Source organism: Pseudopipra pipra, chromosome W, assembly GCF_036250125.1.
Source record: "Pseudopipra pipra isolate bDixPip1 chromosome W, bDixPip1.hap1, whole genome shotgun sequence".
NCBI classification, from domain to species: domain Eukaryota; kingdom Metazoa; phylum Chordata; class Aves; order Passeriformes; family Pipridae; genus Pseudopipra; species Pseudopipra pipra.
In genome coordinates, this window is record NC_087580.1 from 41,849,458 (window position 1) to 41,867,594 (window position 18,137).

The 18,137-nt window shown below is 54.0% G+C and overlaps 2 long non-coding RNA genes across 3 annotated transcripts; both read left to right on the top strand.

Moving 5' to 3' along the window:
- Positions 1-813: 813 nt before the first annotated feature.
- On the top strand, positions 814-4,194 carry LOC135405661 (uncharacterized). Of its 2 annotated transcripts, XR_010425919.1 has the most exons (3): positions 814-1,520; positions 2,603-2,710; positions 3,941-4,194. It is a non-coding gene; the product is annotated as an uncharacterized LOC135405661 (long non-coding RNA). The 2 variants fall into 2 exon arrangements; XR_010425918.1 differs by lacking the exon at positions 814-1,520 and having other exon boundaries at positions 1,701-2,710.
- Positions 4,195-6,567: 2,373 nt separating this feature from the next.
- On the top strand, positions 6,568-7,630 carry LOC135405674 (uncharacterized). The gene is made up of 3 exons (XR_010425932.1): positions 6,568-6,675; positions 6,931-7,064; positions 7,255-7,630. It is a non-coding gene; the product is annotated as an uncharacterized LOC135405674 (long non-coding RNA).
- Positions 7,631-18,137: the final 10,507 nt, after the last annotated feature.

The following is an 18,137-nucleotide window of genomic DNA, read 5'->3' on the forward strand; positions in this document are numbered from 1 at the left end:
GCCCCCCCCGAAAAACACAGGGAGAAACCTTTCTCCAGGAGCTGACCTGAAGCTCCCCTGCCTCAACCTCGGGCCACGTCCCCCGGTCCTCCCAGCGCAGGCTCCTTTCCAGCAGCCCCCTCGGCAGAAGGCGGCTCAGGGCTCCCCTCTGCCCCCCCGGCCGGCTCCGCTCCGGCCCCGCTCCCGCCACGGCCCCGCTCGGCTCTGCACGGGGAAGGAACGCGCCCAGCCCCGGACAGACACCCCCGGGGGCCGCGCACCGGGGGACTGTCCCCGGGGGTCACTCATTGGGGGTCCCTCCTCGGGGGTGACTTACCGGGGCTCCCTCCCGGGGGGTCACTTACCTGGGCTTCTTCCCCGCGGGTCTCTCACTGGGTGTCACTTACTGGGGGTCGCTCACCGGGGGTCGCTCACCAGCGGCCACTCGCCGCGGGTCGCGCACGGGGGGTCCCTCCCCCGGGGTTGCGCACCGGGGGCCACTCGCCGGGGGTCTTGGGGCCGTTGCCCGGGGGCCGCTGCCCGGGGGCCGCTCAGCGGCAGCGCTCCCGCTCCCGGCCCCGCCCGCTCCCACCCAAACCCCACCAACCGCCCCACTCGGCCCCGCCCCGCCCAATCCCCGCCTCGCCCCGCCCACTCCGCCGCCTCCCATTGGCTGCGCACGTTCGGCCGTGGAGCGAGGAGCGCGCGGGGAGCGTTGCCTGGAAACCGGCGAGGGAATCCCGGGAATCCTCGGGGCGCCGGCGCTGCCCCCCCACTCCTGGAGCGAGCGGCCGTGCCCGCGCGGGAGCGGGCACTCAGCGCCTGGCTGCGGCTGCCACAACGGGCAGGGAAGCAGGCGCGCGGAAGGCGGGCTTCGGCCCCCGGGCAGCGAGGAGCCCTAAAAAGAACAAAAGTGTTGAAAGAGAGGGAACTCATCGCACCATCACAGAACGTGCTGAGGTGGAAGGGACCCACGAGGAGCGTCAAGTCCAAGCCTTTGCCCGGCACAGGACCGGCCCCAAGAGTCACACCGTGTGCCTGAACTCTGCCAGATCACAGTCCAGCATCAGCTTCATGTGCCGTGAGGCCCCACGTGTGTGTTTGCTCCCCATGTCTAGTGGGAGAGATGACACTCCCTTAGAGTGGAATAAAGATTATCCTAGACTGGAACTGGCAGCTGTGATAAACTGTATCCCGAGAGCATTTAACCGGTAGCAGTTTTCCCTGGGCTCTAGCTTGCTATTTATTATAGTTATTTGCAGACAGGAAAGGTGAGAGAATTAAAAAATCTCTTTCTCCTTGCCCCCTCCACAACCAGTTTGAGGACATGTGGGTGTTGAAACATAGCTTAACAAACAGTCCAGCCTTGAGAGAGTGGGGAGAGCACAGGGGGGCTCAGTTTAACCGTTTGTCTGGTTTTCTTCCGTTTTAAGGAGGATTTATTTTTCTTAGGTGGGAAATTGCCAAAAATAGACAGCAAAATCAGACTGCAGTTCAGAGATCACACTCTCATCCCCGTGGAACCAGATCAAGAGAATGCTGTGGGTACAGTGAAGCCACCTCTGTGCATTTGGGGTGGGCTGGGGAGTGCATGGGAGGCATGTGAGACCTGGCTTTTGTCTCAGGTTTGATGGGGTAGATCATTACAGCAGCTAAATGGCCTCTACAGGTCTTGATACTAGGGTTTTTTTTCTGTTCTTTGTATTTAAGAACAGGAACAATTTATAAAAATAGGTTTTCTCAAGAGAGGGAATTGTGCTGGTTGCAGCTGCTGCTGTGGCTGCATTTAGTCTTCACTTCTGGGTTATCTCTGTATCCAAGCAGGTGCCAGGGGCACTACTGAGTTGTTCCACAACATTGATACATGCATCTTGCATTATGCTGTGTTTATACTGCTTCTTATCCATGAAGGTTTTTTAGTATGAAATTGTAGAAGTGCTTTTTATCTCACTTTAAAAAAAAAAAAAAGGGGGCGGGACACACAGCAAAGATTATCTTGTACAGTTTGGGGTTTGTTTGGATGAATTGAATGTTTCCCAAGAAAAACACACCATAACTTTCTGGTTTTTTCCTCCATCTTGCTTGTGTCCATATTGAGCCTGTGTAGGTTTTGGAGACTTTTTCCCCCCAATTTTTGGGCCACCTTGCCTTCTGATGTCACACAGATCAACCCAGGATGACAGGACACATGGAAGACTTGTGTCCACAAATTCCATGTGCAACCTGCCCAGAGAGCTCTGAATTGCTTTGCACAGCTCTGACCAAGGACTGATGATGGGCATGTGATTTTTAAGAAACAGATCAGTATCAGACTGGAAATGTGTTGAGGCACACCTGTTCATTACTACTTTCCCTTAAATGGCCTGTTTTCTGTACAGCATCACTCCTGGGACTCTAGCAGGGGCAGTTTTAAGGCAGAAGATGATTGTAAATAAATTTTCAGAGGTGTTTTGGAGAGTCCCTTATTGCTGTCGGAGGTGGCTGTTGGAAAATTCCTTTGGGAGGGTGACTTGCATGCTTTGTTGTAAGAGTGACTCCAGAATTAAGGAGCATTGGCAAGTGCAGTGAGATGAGTCTGAGGCTGTGGATCACATGTAACTGTTTCCTCCCTGCTGTCTTTTAGGATGAAATTCGCAGGGAGATGGTTTATGTGTATCATTCCTTAAGGAACAGGAGAGACACTCCCATGATGGGGACAGATGACACTGCCAGTGAGGATGGCACGGCCCAGGTTTGTTCCTGCAGACACACCAAAAATTATCTTTCCATGGTGGGTTTTGCTGCCTGAGATGAGCTTGCCCAAAATGGCAGCAGGGCCTGGGTTCTGCCGTGATCCTCAGCACCCAGAGCCTTTCTGCCCAGCCCTGCAGTGCCCAGATGAGTTGAGGCTGCACCAGAGAGGCAGTTTAACAGTGGAACTGAGCAATCTGATCTCATGCTTAATTAAACACTCGAGATGTTAACAGGATTTCTGGTGCATGCCTTATGGCCCAGTGAGCAAAGCTACTGGAGCAACTAAAAGCAGCTCTTACTGGTGTGTCCTTAGCACATCCTCTACTGAGGCTACTGGATAGGCCAGCAGATATTCCCTAGGGATCACTGCCATGCTAAACCCATGTTAGATTCTGTATCCAATGGAACACACTGCAGGGGTGTTCATTTTAGGGTGGGGTGGGTCAGCACTGTGAGTAAAGACCTACCTTGCTCTGAAATGTACTTTTCAGGTTGTCTCTGTTCCTGCTCGCAGGTACAGTGTGCTTTTGCTGGGTCATAAATGCTTCCTAAGCATGGCTTTGAGCTTTGGAACCTTTATTTCTGCTTTTTTGGCAGTGAGATGCTGTGTCTTAGCTCTGTGATCCGAAACACTCGAATGGCAAAACAGGGCACAGTCTGTCCTTGTCTTGGTAATTACAGCCAGGCTTTTTGCCTGGCACTTATTTTTCTTTGGAAGTCAATCTCACTGGTCCTCCAGAGCTGAGGTTGTACACTGGCACCTGAACAACATGTGCAGATCCCAGAATATTCCTTCTTGCCCTTGAAGACTCCAGGCCTGGGAATGGAGCTCCTCTGTGGTTGTGTCAAACTATATCCAAAGACTGCGTGTGGCAGCTAGAAATAAACTTCTGTGAGCTTCCAAAAATCATGGGTAGGACTAGGCAAGAGTGTAAGTTTAAGGCTATTTAATTCTTCCATGTGTAAACCACAGGAGAAAGCCACATGCTGTAAACATCCCCACCTCAAAAAGCGTGCTAGAACACGGAATAGAGTTCAGCATTTTCCCTACGAAGATAAAACAGGCCTGGATAAAGCTGAGTCTTCTGGAGAATGCTCTCAGTGACACCAGTGCCATGTGGGAAGGGAGCACATTCCTGCTGCTCCCTACCCACAGCCTCACACACTGCTGTGCAATAAGGACACTGCTCTCAGCTGAAGGATTTTTTTTCTGTTTCTTCTTCCCCAGCAGACTCACGGGCTGCGCTTTCCTTTGTCATACTTGGAAGCACTGAAGCAGATTTGGAGTAGCAGCACTGTTCATGTTAAAGAGCTTAACCTCACCTCAGATGAAGAGAAGGAAAACCTTGCCTTGTCCCTGTGGAGTGAATGTCTGATTGAAGTTCTTTGATGCTTCTGTGAATTAGCTGCTCCTCTAAAGGAGTGTTTCTGTCTATTAAGCATCTCCTGAGAGCGAGGCTTATTAAATTACTTTTTTATCCATCCAGCCTCTGGTTTGTGGTGCTGTCTAAACAAATACTTGCTTTTCTTTCCTCAGTTTTAGGAAACTGGGCATGGGGAAAAACAGGTAAGCTGCTCACTGTCTAGTGAGCTACAGCTCCATGTCTGGGGATGCACAAAGTCACTCCTAGTAACACCAATGCTGTGGTATCCCCTTCCATCTGGAGAGCTGCTAAAGTTATACATGGGGCAGGATCCAGAACTTTGGGCATAGAACAGTAACTTGTTTTTTTTCATTTGTAAAGTTCAGCAGCAAGAAAACACGTTTGTTCAGCTTGACTGCCCTGACAGGACAGAAGCTTCTCAGTAGAAGCTGTGTGTGTAACAGTTCATTTGGATACATGTCCGGAATAAAGACAAGTGGCAGAAATATTCAAACACACAAAATATCTTTTATTACAGTGAGAATAATAATAATAGTAATAAACTTAGCAAGAGGAATTAAAAACTAAAAAGGATACAAAATAACTACCTTATCGGGTGGCATTAAAACAAATACTACGAACAGCATTTAATACAGTATTAACTAGTGAAAAAGGGATACCAAAAAAGGATCTTAACACAATATTATGGATAACACGATATTGGTTAGTAAAAAGGGAAACTAAAGGAAAAATACCATAAACATAAAAGGGGAATTAAAGGAACACTAAAAGGATATTAAAAAGTTTGTTCTCTCAGTTGCTTCCTCTCAATAAACTGTGCTTACCCACACAGACAGGCCAGAGCTGTCAGGATCTGCAGCAGCTGGTCGGTGCCCATGCTTAGCGGGCGTCCCGGTGGAACAACACAGTCTCCATGGCAGGATGAGGATCGCTCAGCTCAGCAGCTCTGACACCCCATTTTTATCAGTTCCACATTACACCACGTAGGGCCAGTACCCAGTATAAGGTGATGCCTGAATGGCAGCCAAACCCCGCCTGATCATTACCTGATAGCAACAGTCTGTGCATGCCCTGCTGTAGGGCAAGGGGCCAGCGACCCCTGCCCACATAATCTTCCTCCCATCATCATCTTTCTCACCCCTATGTATGACCTCTACCACTGTGTTTCAAGGGTAAATGTATCTATCTTGCAATAGCAAAGCCAAACCAAGAGTTCTTTCTTGCAATATGTAGCAAAACCAAGGAAGAACTCAGCTCTGATAATAGGGGATATCAAGCTGACTTGCTAAAAAGCACAATGGACCTTACAATTCGCTTGTGCCATGAAGTTACATTGTACCATACTCTGGCTGGTTTCACATCCTAATATGATTCCTTTCTCACGCCTCTATGCTCCATTGATCATCTAATTCAAAAGTACCCCCCTTACATTTGTTTAAATATAAAATGAACCAAGGACAATTTTTGAGAGCTTTGCATTTGGATTTCATTAGTCTGAAGTAGTAAAATAAATGGTCTTGTGTGTATTTGTCTGTATAGAATCATGGACTGGTTTGGGTTGGAAGGGACCTTAAAGGTCTTCTCATTCCACCCCCTGCCATGGGCAGGGACACCTTCCACTAGACCTGGTTGATCCAGCCTGTCCTTGGACACTTGCAGGGATCCAGGGGCAGCCACAGCTTCTCTGGGAATTCCATCCCTGCCCATCCCCACCCTCCCAGGGAAGGATTTCCTCCCAGTCTCCCATCTAACCCTGCCCTCTTTCAGTTGAAAAGCCATTGCCCCTTGTCCTGTCCCTCCAGGCCCATATCAAAAGTCCCTCTCCCTCCATTTTATAAGCCCCCTTCCCTGGTGGGATGTCTTTAGCTCCTCCCAGGACCTGTGTGTGTCTGTATCTATCTTGTATCTGTCTATATTTATAGACAGTATATATTTTAATAACATTTCTATCCATATATTTATAGATACATATTTATACTTTGTAATTATTAACATACACCTATCTACACAATGATGTTAACTTTGTGTCCAGACCTACCCCTTCCCCTCTGTAACCCTTTTGGGGGGTTTATTCCTTGGGATTTCCAGGGTCTCACTTTCAGTGGAGCAGATCTTTCCCACCTGGATCTTTGCTGCATCAACTTCAAGGTGGCCAATCTGAGCCGCTGCAACCTGGCCCATGCCAACCTGTGCTGTGCCAGCCTGGAGAGGGCTGACCTGTCAGGCTCTGTGCTGGATGGAAGAGCTGCTGCAGCTTGGGAGGGCTGGGCTTGTGTTAACAGAGAGGAGCTGGAACAAACAGAGCGGTGTAAAACATCGAGCTCTTAAATATATTCTAGAGTTGTTCTGGTTCCCAAACTTCCTCCCAGTAATGATTTAATGGGATTGACTCCCAAAGCAGAAATTAAAACTGTCTTCTTGATTGTCTTTGGTGTTGTTCTTCCATCTCTCAGTGACTCCTGTCTGTGCCAGTGTGCCAACCTGCCAGGGGTGGAGATGCTGCGCTCCAACGCAGAGGGAGCGTCCCTGAAAGGCTGCAACTCTGAGGACCCATCAGGCCTTAAAGCTAATCTGGAAGGTGAGAAGCTTTTGCCTTGTGAATCTGTGCCAAGTGAAGCCTGTGTTTGTACATTTCTATGGCCCGGAAAAGGTCCAGCTGTGGTTTGTCCAAGCCTGAGAAGGGCCCACAAGGGCTGCACTGAGTCTGTGACCATCTCAGCCCCAAATCCCCTTGTCCTCCTCCAATTCACACAGCTCTGAGGCAGCACCAGTGTGCAGCTGCTGTGTTTCTGACTGGTTTTCCTCACAGAACCCCTTTCTCTGTGTGTTCCAGGTGCCAACCTGAAAGGAGTGGCCATGGAGGGCAGTCAGATGACAGGAATTAACCTCTGAGTTGCAACTCTGAGAAACGCCAAACTAAAGAACTGTAACCTCAGGGTTGCAACGTTGGCAGGAACTGATTTGGAAGTGAGTTGGGATTCATTTTCCATCCTATTCCTTTCTATCCTATGGTCAGCTGGTAATTTGGAGGATTGCTGGCTTTTGGCCGAGCTCTCCAGCTTCAGAGTACAATGGAGTTCAGGTAAATGGACTTCAAGTAAAGCTTTGAACAGAGTTCTGGGTGCATTCCATTGACACTTTTTCTTTTCCTCTTCAGAATTGTGACCTATCAGGTTGTGACCTCCAGGAAGCCAATTTGAGGGGCTCTGATGTGAAAGGAGCCATCTTTGAAGAGATGCTGACCCCCCTGCACATGTCCCAGAGCAACAGATAGGGAAGGGAAGACGTCAAAGAGGAAGGAATCCAAACATTTGTTGTGACTTTCTTCACCTCCTCCCCTTCCTGAGTTAGAAGTAATGGTTATTAGACAACTTCCATTTGCAGTAGTGCCCAAGTAGACTCTTTCTGATCACTTTTGGGGAGGGAATTTTTGTTTCAGAGGTGGAAAGAGAGAGTTTCTCCCTTTGTGAAGAGAGTGAGGAAGTGGGCTGGTTGTGAAACCAGAAAGTGGGGCTGGTTTGGGGGGGAGGATTCAAGACTTTACTTGTTTAGCATTGCCTGACTTTGGAATGCATTTTAATTTCTAAAGCACAGTATATGCAATTCTATTTGTTAAGTCTGTAGCTGCAATATGAATAGAAAATGTTATTGCTGTATAGCAGCAAAGAAAGTTGAGGTTTACAGGTAGACAAGTGTCTTTACAGTCAGTGTCTTCATTCCTGCAGGGTGTTAATGCCAGGGGTGGTCACACAGTTCCCACAGGATGTGCTCAGGTCTCTGCTGGGGTGGAAACAGTGGGGAACTGTCCTCAGAGGTCCTAAATTGCTGTGGAGTGGTTGGAGTGCAGGGTTAGAGCAGCTTTATCCCCTCAAATGTGCAGAGGAAGCTGCTGCCCCTGCAGGGACCTGCCCAGAGCCCGGATTGAGTTCCCCCTGGGAGATCCCTGGGCAGAAATGGGCTGTCTTAGTTAATGCTCTCCAAAGGAGTGTGAAATTGCACTCTCAATCCCAGCTGGGAAGAAAAATTCCTCTGCTTCCACACATCCTGACCACTCCAGACTGGAGTTCCTGTAGCTTTTTCCTTCTTTGTTGGGAATTCAATGGACAGAGGAAAACACAGAAGTGTCCCCAAAGCAGAGAGAAGCTCTGGGGCCACAGCACCTGCTCCCCCCTCTTCTCATCCCTGCAGTAGGTGAATAAATGGCCCTCAATGTTTCCCCTCAATGTACTCTGCAAATCCTCCAGGAAAGCATGGGCATAATCCCATTTGCCAGCCAGATCCACTCTGGGATGCCTAAAGTGGCTGTAAAAGCATCTTGCCTGGAGCCAAGTGCCCCTTCCACACTTGGTTTACCTGTGGAAAAAAGCAGGGAAAGCTGTTTTTTGTATGGGTACCCTTCACATCTCAGTGTTTGTGATCTTGGGAATCCTCTTGGACCTGGAACAATGGCAGATTATCTGTTGTCATGAGATTTGTACCTGGAGATTGTTTTGATCTGTGTTTAAATCTTCCTTGCAAATATAACTGATACAAAAAAATGCAAAAAAAAAAAAAGAAAAAGAGAAATAAAAAGAAAAAAAAAAAGGAAGGAAAAAGAGAAAAAGGAGAAAAAAAAGGAAAAAAAAACAGAAAAAAATGAGAAAAAAGGAAGAAAAAAGAGAAAAAAGAGAAAGAAAAAAGGGGGGAATAGAAAGAAGAAAGAATAAAGAAAAAAGAGGAAAAAAAAGACAGAAAAACCAAAAAGTCCATGCAAATGGCCGCTGACCCCCGCGAGAACTACAAGTCCCATAGTGCCCCGCGCAGGGCGGCGGGCGTGGCAAAAGGCGGGCGGACGGGGAAGTAGCCGCGCGCTGATTGGCTGCAGCGGGGTCTGTGCAGGCGGTGCGCGCGCAGAGCGCCGTGTTGGCTTCCGGGAAGTCACGATGGCGCTGGGACCTTCTTTTGTCTGTGAGACCTGGGGGGAGCGGGTGAGAGCGGGCTCTGGGGATCCCCTCGGGGGCTGCGGGGAGCGCGGCTGTGGGTGGAAAGGCTGGAGGGCCCGGGAGGGTTTAGCGCGGGGGTTCGGGGGTTCCCGAGGGTCAGAGCGCGGGATTGCAACCCTGTCGGGGGCCGCGGGGGCCGGGAGGCCTTCCAAGAACCCGGATGTTGGATTCGGGTCCTGAGAAATTCCTTCGGAAAAAAAAATTCAAAACCACCCAACCGAAAAAAGAACCCTAAAAAAAGGAAAAACGAGAAAAAAGATGAAGGAAAAACTGCAAGGGCCAGGATGATTTTATTGCTTTGCGTCAGTTTATTCTTGGTCTCCTCCTTCTCAGATTCTCTGCTCCCTTCCTTTACAGAAAGCTCTTCTGCTGTTCTGTGGTTTTGTGGTCCCTTAGGGGCTTTTCGGGGTCCCTGAGGCGGTGTTAGGGTCCCCTGGTCTCTGGGGGAGGGTTGATGCCGTGAGGGGACTTAGGGAGGAGGTTGAAGGTCCCTGAAGGGGTTTGGGAGTCCGTGAGGGAGTTTTGGAGTCTCCGAGGGAACTGAGAAGTCCTGGAGGGCTTTGGGGGGGGTGTCTTTGAAGCAGTTTGGGGGGTTTCTGGGAGGATTTTGGGAGTCCCAGAGGGTTTTGAGGGTCACAAAGAGTGTTTTGGGTACACTAGGGGGGTCTCAGGACTCACCTGCTCGTGGTGCTGCTAGTCCTCTTTCCCCCCAGACATCATTAACCCCCCAAAATGTCCCCTAGCCCCCATTTTCCCTTTAATCCCCTCCCCACAAGGATCCCTTTGACCCCCCCAAGACCCCTTTTAACTCCCCCAAATACACCCAAAGCACCCCAAAATCCCCCAAATCCCCATCAACATCCCCCCCCCGATCCCCCCAAATCTCCCCCAGCCCCCCCCTCAAATCCCTTCCAACCCCCCCAAAGAGGGATCACCCGGCACCCTGGGACAGGAACACAGTGGGCTGTACTGGGGGCACTGGGCTGTACTGGGAGGGCACTGGGGGGGCTCAGGTGACCCAGGACAACGTGGACCAGCTCCAGGAGAGATCTGGGGAGCAGTGAGGAGGTACTGGACTGTGCTGGTTTGTACCCCAATCCTCAAAGCCCCTCCCCAGCTCTTCCAGGACCCTCCTGGACCCCAGAGCCCCCCAGGCCCCTGACTTGGTCCTGCTGCCCCTTGAGCATCTGCAGCTGCTGCAGAACCAGGCATTTCATCAGCAAATGTGCAGGTGACCCCAAGCTGGGGGTGTGTTGATGTGCTGGAAGGCAGGAGGGTTCTGCAGAGGGACCTGGCCAAGCTGGATCCATGGGCTGATTGCAAGGGGATGAGGTTCAAGCAGGCCAAGGGCCGGGTCCTGCCCTTTGGCCACAAGAAGCCCTGTCAGCCCCCCGGGCTGGGGCCAGAGTGTCTGGAGAGCAGGCAGGCAGAAAGGGAGCTGGGAGTGGGGATGGACAGGAAGCTGAAGAGGAGGCAGAGTGTGGCCAGGTGGCCAAGAGGGCCAATGGCTGGTGGCCTGTGTGAGGAAGAGTGTGTCAGCAGGAGCAGGGAAGTGCTTGTTGGGCTGGAGTGAGCGCTGGTGAGGCCACCCCTGGAGTGCTGTGTCCAGCTCTGGGCCCCTGAGTTGAGGAAGGCCCTGGAGGGGCTGGAGCAGGTGCAGAGAAGAGCAGCGAGGCTGGGGAAGGCAGTGGAGCACAAGTGGTGTGAGGAGAGGCTGAGGGAGCTGGGGGTGTTGAGGCTGGAGAAGAGGAGGCTTAGGGGAGACCTCCTGACTGTCTGCAAGTCCCTGCCAGGAGGTTGGAGCCAGGTGGGGGTGGGGCTGTTGTGCCAGGAAGCAGCAGTAGGTCAAGAGGGCTGGGTCTTGAGCTGTGCCAGGGGAGGTTTAGGTTGGATATTAGACAGCAATTTCTTCCCAAGAGAGTAATCAGACCTTGGAATGTGCTGGGCAGGGAGGAGGTGGAGTCATCGTCCCTGGAGGTGTTGAAGGTGAGAGTGGATGTGGCCTCAGTGCCATGGTCTGGGAAGCACTGCAGGATTGGATCAAGGGTTGGACTTGATGATCTCGGAGGTCTTTTCCAACGTGGCTGATTCTGTGATTCTGTGATTGCCATTCCTATCGCAGCACATGCTTGAGGCTCTATCCCCAGGGTGATAGAGATGTCTGTCCATATCTATCTCCAAGGTTAGTCTGTAAATGTGTGATGTTAGCAAAGCAGGCTGAGTTCTGGGAGGAGAAAGAAGGCTACAGCTCCAGTGCAAGCAGGCAGCCCTGAGCTTGCACATGATGTCCCCTCCCTGCAGGTTCCTGTCCTTGAGCCCAGGCCCTGAGGTGAGGCTGAGAAGTGGCACGGAGGTGAGCCCAGAGCTGTCCCTGAGGTGAGGCTGAGAATAAGTGCAAGGCAGAGGTGCTGCTGAGGAAGGAGAGCCCCGTGGTGGGGAAAAGAAGAAGCTGTGAATGCCCATCCCTGAGAAGGTGCTGTGTCCATCCCCTGTGTGCCAGGTGAGCTGGGGCTTTGCTGCAGAGCTGCCAGGCGCTGATTTGAGCGTCTGCAAGTGCTGAGATGGTGGGCACCCAGGAACACAAACTGTGCCTGGCCACGGAGCCTGCAAGGAGGAGCAGAGACAGCGGTGGCAGTGTGGGGGTTCAGGTTGTCCCTGTGCCTTCCCCTGCAGGCCCTGTCTGTCCCTGCTGGGCCCCTGTCCATCCCCATCAGGTCCCTGCCCGTCCCCCCCGGGCTGAGCTCCCCCCAGGAAGTGCCGTGGAGCTGAAGCTGCTGCCATCCCCCCTCTGCAGCCACTGCCCCAGCCAAGGGAGCAGCAAAGGCAGGGCCAGGAGCAGAGGCAGCAGCAGGGGAGCCCTGGGGGGGCCGGGAAGCTCTTGTGTGGGTCAGGAAAGAGGCGCTGGGCACGAGGCTGGGGCTGTGCTGAGCAGGCCCAGCCCTCACATCCCCCCAGCCAACGCCGGCTGCCCGGGGGGCTTGGGAGGGACCCCCAGCCCGTGTGCCCCACACTGAGCTGGCAGAGAGAGAGCCAAGGGACAGGGCCATGGGCAGGGCCACGGGTGAGGGACAGGCAGGGCCATTGCAGGGCCACGGTGAGGGCACAGCCTGTGGCAGCAGAGCTGCCCAGGGCCGGGGGCAGCCGGGGGTGTTGGTACCAGCCAGTGCTGGGGCTGAGCAGAGCACGAGGCCTCTTGCAGACCCCTGGAGCAGCCTCCCACTTGCCAGCCCTGCCCTTGTGGGGTGACGCACTGTCCCTACAGGACAGTCCTCCAGAATTCTTCGAGGGGACCTTTTGTGTATATTCCTGGTTGCTGATTCCTGCTGGGGACTTGAGGGAGCCTCTGCAATCCCATCCATGGGGCACAATCTCCTCTCCGAAGCTTGACTCACTGCAGACTTTGCAGAGAAATCTGTGCTGGCAGCCCCAGTATGTCTCGATCCCCCACGCTCTCACCAGGATATTTGGGAGGAGTTTACCCTTCCCGGGTACCCGTGGGTTGGGAGGGCGATTGTTCTCCTGCTGGTCCTGCTCCTGCTGTTGCTGTTGCTGCTCCACCCCTGTCCCTGCCCTTCCTGCCGCTGTCGGGTGAGCGGAGCGGCCACGATGGGAAAGGGGCGAGAGAAGCGAAAAGAGCGGGTGGGACCCCCAAAGGGAGCGCGAGGGGCGGTGGGTCACCCCAAAGAAAGCTGGGGGGAGCCGGGGTTTGGGGGGCCGATGGGAAAGGGGTGGGAGGGGGGGGCTAAGGGGATAGGGGAGAGCAGGAGCGGGGTTGCCGTGTTGGTCCCTCTGTGTCCCCATGCCTTGGTCCCTGGAGAGCGGGGGAGGCTGGAGAGAGGGGGGAGCTGAGAGAGCCTCGAGAGCCTGGAGAAAGGGGGGAGCTCGGGCCCCCTGTGCCGAGCCAGCGGTCGGGGCTGTGCTGTTGGTGCCAAATTGCCCCTGGTCAGGCTGAACCCAGAGCCCACCCACGTGTCAGGGGGCCCGATCCGCTCCCTGCTCTCGTTGCCCTGGGGCAGCCTCTGGTGTCCTCCCACCTGTGGGGCTGTTTGGTTGCCTTGGGCACAGCCGGCCCTTGTGCAGGGCTGTGCCCTTGGGGGCTCTTTGGGGTGGGCAGGAGGTGTTTTTTGGGGGTGCTGGGCTGGGTTGGCAACAGAGCCCCGGCGTTGGGTGGGGGGATGCGGGTCCCCCCCACAGTGGGGGTTGGTGTTGCTGGGTCAGGCCCCGCCGGCTCCATTGTCAGCCCGGTGCCGGCGGGGGGGACACAGCGGGTTTGGGGCCCCCCGGGAATGCTGGGGGTGGGTGTGGAGCCCGGGAGCTGCTGAGTGTGGAGGGTGGAGTTAGGCAATTCCAGAGCTGGGGTACCCCGGCAGCCTGGAGGGAGGAGCATGGAGAGGGAGGAGCCCCGGGACCTCTGGGAGCCTGAAAAGGGGGACGGAGAAGGGGAAGCCTGGACAGTGCGGACCCCTGGGATCCCAGAGAAAACAGAGTGGAAAACCTGGAGAGGGGGAATGTCTGGGAATGCGGCACCCAAAGGCGAGAGTCACTGGAGAAGGAACCCTTGGGACCCCCAACACTCCCAGAATCTCTAAGTGGGACCCCCAGCATCCCGAAAAGGGGAGACCCTCCGAACCCCAGAGGGGAGAGACCAGAGACAGGGAACTCCTGGGAGATATTTTTTGGGTAATCCTCATATTTTGGAGTATTATTTGGCTGAATTTCAACTTTTGGAAGGTGGTGGACTTCTTGCTACTTCTGAGGGCTTTTTGGCTTGAATCTGGGTGGTTTGGGTTTTTCTGGGCTGAATCTTAGTGTTTTGGAGGTTTTTATGAACACAGGATGCCCGGTGAGTTCTAGAGGTGGACTTGGGCAGGAGGAACCCCCAAGCCAACGCGCTCAGCCCTTGTTTCCCCCCCATCAGGATTTCTCCTTCCCAAAGCTTGGGTGGATGGAGGAGGAGGCTGCGAGGAAGAGGAAGATGCCTTGGGCCCCCCAGGCAGGTGAGGAGGAAGTCAGTGTCCCTTTGGGCGGGTGTTGTGCTGGCTCTGTCAGCCGAGCATGGCCCCGGCTGCAGGACAACCCCACTGGCGCCGCCGTCCTGCCGGGGCCGGAGTTGGGGGGATGTCCTTGGCCTTCCCTGTGGGCCGGAGGCAAATCCCCTGCCTGTCCTTGTTGCTTCCTGCCCCAGGCCCCGAGCTGAGGACGGAGAGCCCGGAGGACAAATCCCCCCGTGAGACCCTGGTGGGAGAGGCCGTTTTGAAGGGCTCCCCGGCGCAGGAAGGCAGCGGGGAGGAAAAGGGCCGGAGATCCCCCCGCAGGAGGGGCTCCAAAGCCATCCCAGGGTGCTCTGAGGAGGAAAGAGCCAGCCTGTGCCGGGAAGGCGGCCGGAGCTTGAGCCAGAGCTCTGAGCTGGTGGTCCCTGAGCAGACTCCCAGCATGGAGAAGCCCTTTAAGTGCTTAGAATGTGGGAAGAGCTTCAGGCAGAGCACCCACCTCCTCAGCCACCAGCACATCCACACTGGAGAACGGCCCTACACGTGTGGGGAATGTGGGAAGAGCTTTAGTGACAGCTCCAACCTCCGCAGTCACCGTCGCATCCACACTGGGGAACGGCCCTATTCATGCTGGGAATGTGGGAAGAGCTTCAGGGAGAGCTCCACCCTCCATGTCCACCAGCACATCCACAGTGGGGAAAGGCCCTACAAGTGCTTGGATTGTGGGAAGAGGTTTCAGACCAGCTCATATCTCCTGAAGCACAAGCAGACACATACAGGGAAGTGGGCCTTCCACTGCACCGACTGTGGGAAGGGGTTCAACCAGAACTCCAACCTTGTCACCCACCAGCACATCCACACTGGGGAGAGGCCCTACAAGTGTGGGGAGTGTGGGAAGAGCTTTACCCAGAGCTGTCACTTGACCAGACACCAACGGACCCATCGATAATAGAACCCCGGTGAGTGCCCCGACTGTGGAAAGAGCTTCGGCCTCTGCTTCCACCCCAAATGAAGCCCCTGATGGTGAGGCAACCCCTGGAGTTCAAGGACTGTCAGTCCATTTTTTTCGACCACAAAGGGCCAGTCCCCTTTCCCAGGGTCAGCTTCTTCCAACAGAACCCTTCTTGGGGTGTCAGTCCTGGAAGTTTAGAGCAGAGATCTCCCCACCAGCGTTTGTCTGGGGGAGGTCCATCCGTCTCTACTTAAGAATTACTACTTTTTTGCCAGCTTCAACAATTGGCTTCAACAATTGCTTTAGTGTAGAGCACTGTCCTATCTTATCCTGTACTCCTGGTAGTTTTAGTGTGTCTATTGTGCAATAAATAATTCTGATGAAGATCTTTTGTCTGATCATTTGTAACCCTAAATAAATTCATTTCTATCAATAGATCTGTTTTGCCATCATTAAAACCTGGGCGACAGAAGTTTTTCAGTCGCACCTCTCTAATTCCTCTAAATTGATTCTGTTGGCATAATTGAAGGCTGAGATTGGATCCAGCAGCCCCCAGCACCCCACAGGAAGTTGGAAGCTCAAGGCCTGCCCCCCCCTTTCTTAGCCCCCTTGTGCCCTTAGACCCCCATGGGACTGTAAGACCTGCCAGACTATCCCTCCTTTTCCACCCTTTTCCCTGTTCCTCCCACTTTCCCATTGTTCCCTCAATCGCCATTTTTCCCCCCCAAACAGTGTAGGGGTCCCAACCCCCACTTTTTGCCCCCTCTCCTGTGGCTGCTGAAGGAGAAAATGAGGCTGCACACACAGAGTTCCATTCCAGGACTTGTCCTCCCATCTTTCCGGCGTCCCCCTTTCATTGGGGTTCATTTGGAAACAGCACCTGGGGTTTGTCTTTTAGTCCACTGGAATTCCCAGCATGGCCCCAAAGCAGTGCCCTGATCCCACACATTCCCCTCCCCTCATGTGCTGGCTGTGTTCAGCTACCAGAGAAAAACACAGGCTGCCATGCAGAGCGTTCCAAGTGGTTTCCACTTTGGCAAACAGCACTCTCTGGATGGAAAACACCAGTCAAGGCCAAAACACTCCTTGATGATTCTGATTAACTGAATGCAGCTGCTGCTGCCTTAACTTGTTCCCACAAAAATTCTCAGGATTCCTTTGCTTCCAGGAGGCCCCACATGTCCCATTGGCCCCTGGATTCCATGAGCTTCCCCAGTCTCCAAAGGTTCCTTTAGTTCCATGAGGCCCTGCAGTCCCCAAATGCCCTTTGGATTCTCGGAGATTTCCCACTGTCCCAGGGTCCCTTGTGCTTCAGAAGGAGCTGCAGTGGGACAGTGGCCCCTTGGCTTTGTGAGCTCTGCAGTGTTCCAGGAATCCTTGGGTTCCAGGAGAGCCTGCAGTTTCACAAGGACCACTTGAATGCAGGAGGTTCTGCAGGGACCCAGTGGCCCCTGGATTCTGGGAGGTTCAGAAATATCTCAGGGCTGAGAAAACTGGCATTGTTCAGGCAGGAGAAGAGCAGGCTCTGGGGTGATCTAATTGTGGCCTTGCAGTGCCTGAAGGGAGCCAACAAGAAAGATGGAGAGACTTTGGACAAGGGCCTGGAGTGACAGGACAAGGGGCAGTGGCTTCACACGGATTGAGGGAAGGGTTGGAGGAGATAGTAGGAAAGAATTCTTTCTTATGAGAGTGCTGAGATGCTCTTGAAGGCCCCTCCGAAGCCAAAGCATTCCATGATTGTGGGACTGGTGGGTGAGGTGGTGGTTGGAACCGTCTGGGGCACAGGGACCCAAAATGAGGGAGTTTTCCATTGTGGGGGAAGGAAGGAGGAGGCAGCAGAACTGACCCCTTGGACACCTGGCAGGCAGGCTTTGGCTGGAAGCTGGTGATGGGGAGCTGAGTGAAGCCCCCACAAGGCAGGAGGAAATGGTCAGTGACCTGCTCTGCCAGTGAGACCCCCCCCAAGTGCCTGGGCCCACATGGGATGCAGCCAAGAGTCCTGAGGGAGCTGGAGAAAGAGCTGGCCAAGCCACTCTCACTCATTGCCCAGCAGTGCTGCACAACTGCACAAGTCCCAGCTGACTGGCAACAAGCACATGGGATGCCCATCCCCAGGAAGGGCCAAAAGGAGCATCTGGACAACTCCTGGCCTGTCCCATTGACCTCAGGACCGGGGAAGTCCATGCAGCAGATCCTCCTCAGTGCCATCCCATGGCAGGGGCAGGACAACCAGGGGATCAGGCCCAGCCAGTGTGGGGTTGGGAAAGGCAGGTCCTGCCTGACCAACCTCATCTCCTTCTCTGACAAAGGACCCGCTCAGCAGCTGAGGGAAAGGCTGGGGATGTGTCTCTGTGGAATTCCAGAAAGCCTTTGGCACCATCTCCCCCAGCATCTCCTGCACAAACTGGCTGCTCATGGCTTGCCCGGGGAACTGTTTGCTGGGTGACAAAGTGTCTGATGGCCCAGGGAGTGGTGGGGAATGGAAGGAAATCCAGGTGGGGCTGGTCACTAGTGGGGTTCCCAAGGGCTCAGGATTGGGGCTGCTCCTGTTTAACATTGTTCTGGATGATCTGGGCCAGGGGATCGAGTGCCCCCTCAGGAAAGTCGTGGACAACACCACGTTGGGTTTGAGTGTGGATGTGCTGGAGGGCAGGAAGGCTCTGCAGAGGGATCTGGACAGGCTGGATCAATGAGGCCAAGTGTCAGGGCCTTCACTTGGGTCCCAACAAGCCCCTGGAACGCCCCAGGCTGGGGGCAGAGGGGCTGGAGAGCTGCTCAGCAGGAAGGGATTTGGAGGTGCTGCTTGACAGGGGCTGGATATGAGGCAGAGTGTGCCCAGGGGGGCAAGAAGGCCAAGGGCATCGTGGCCTTTGTGGAGAAGAGTGTGGCCAGCAGGAGCAGAGAACTGATTGCCCCTCTGTGCTGGGCACTGGGGAGGCCCCACCTGGAGTGCTCTGTCCATTTCTGGCCCCTCAGTGCAAAAAGGCCCTTGAGGGGCTGGAGCGTGTCCAGAGAAGGGAATGGAGCTGGGGAAGGCTCTGGAAAACATGTCTGCTGAGGGACGGCTGAGGGAACTGGGCTTGTTGAGTGTGGAGAAGGGGAGGCTCAGGGGGGA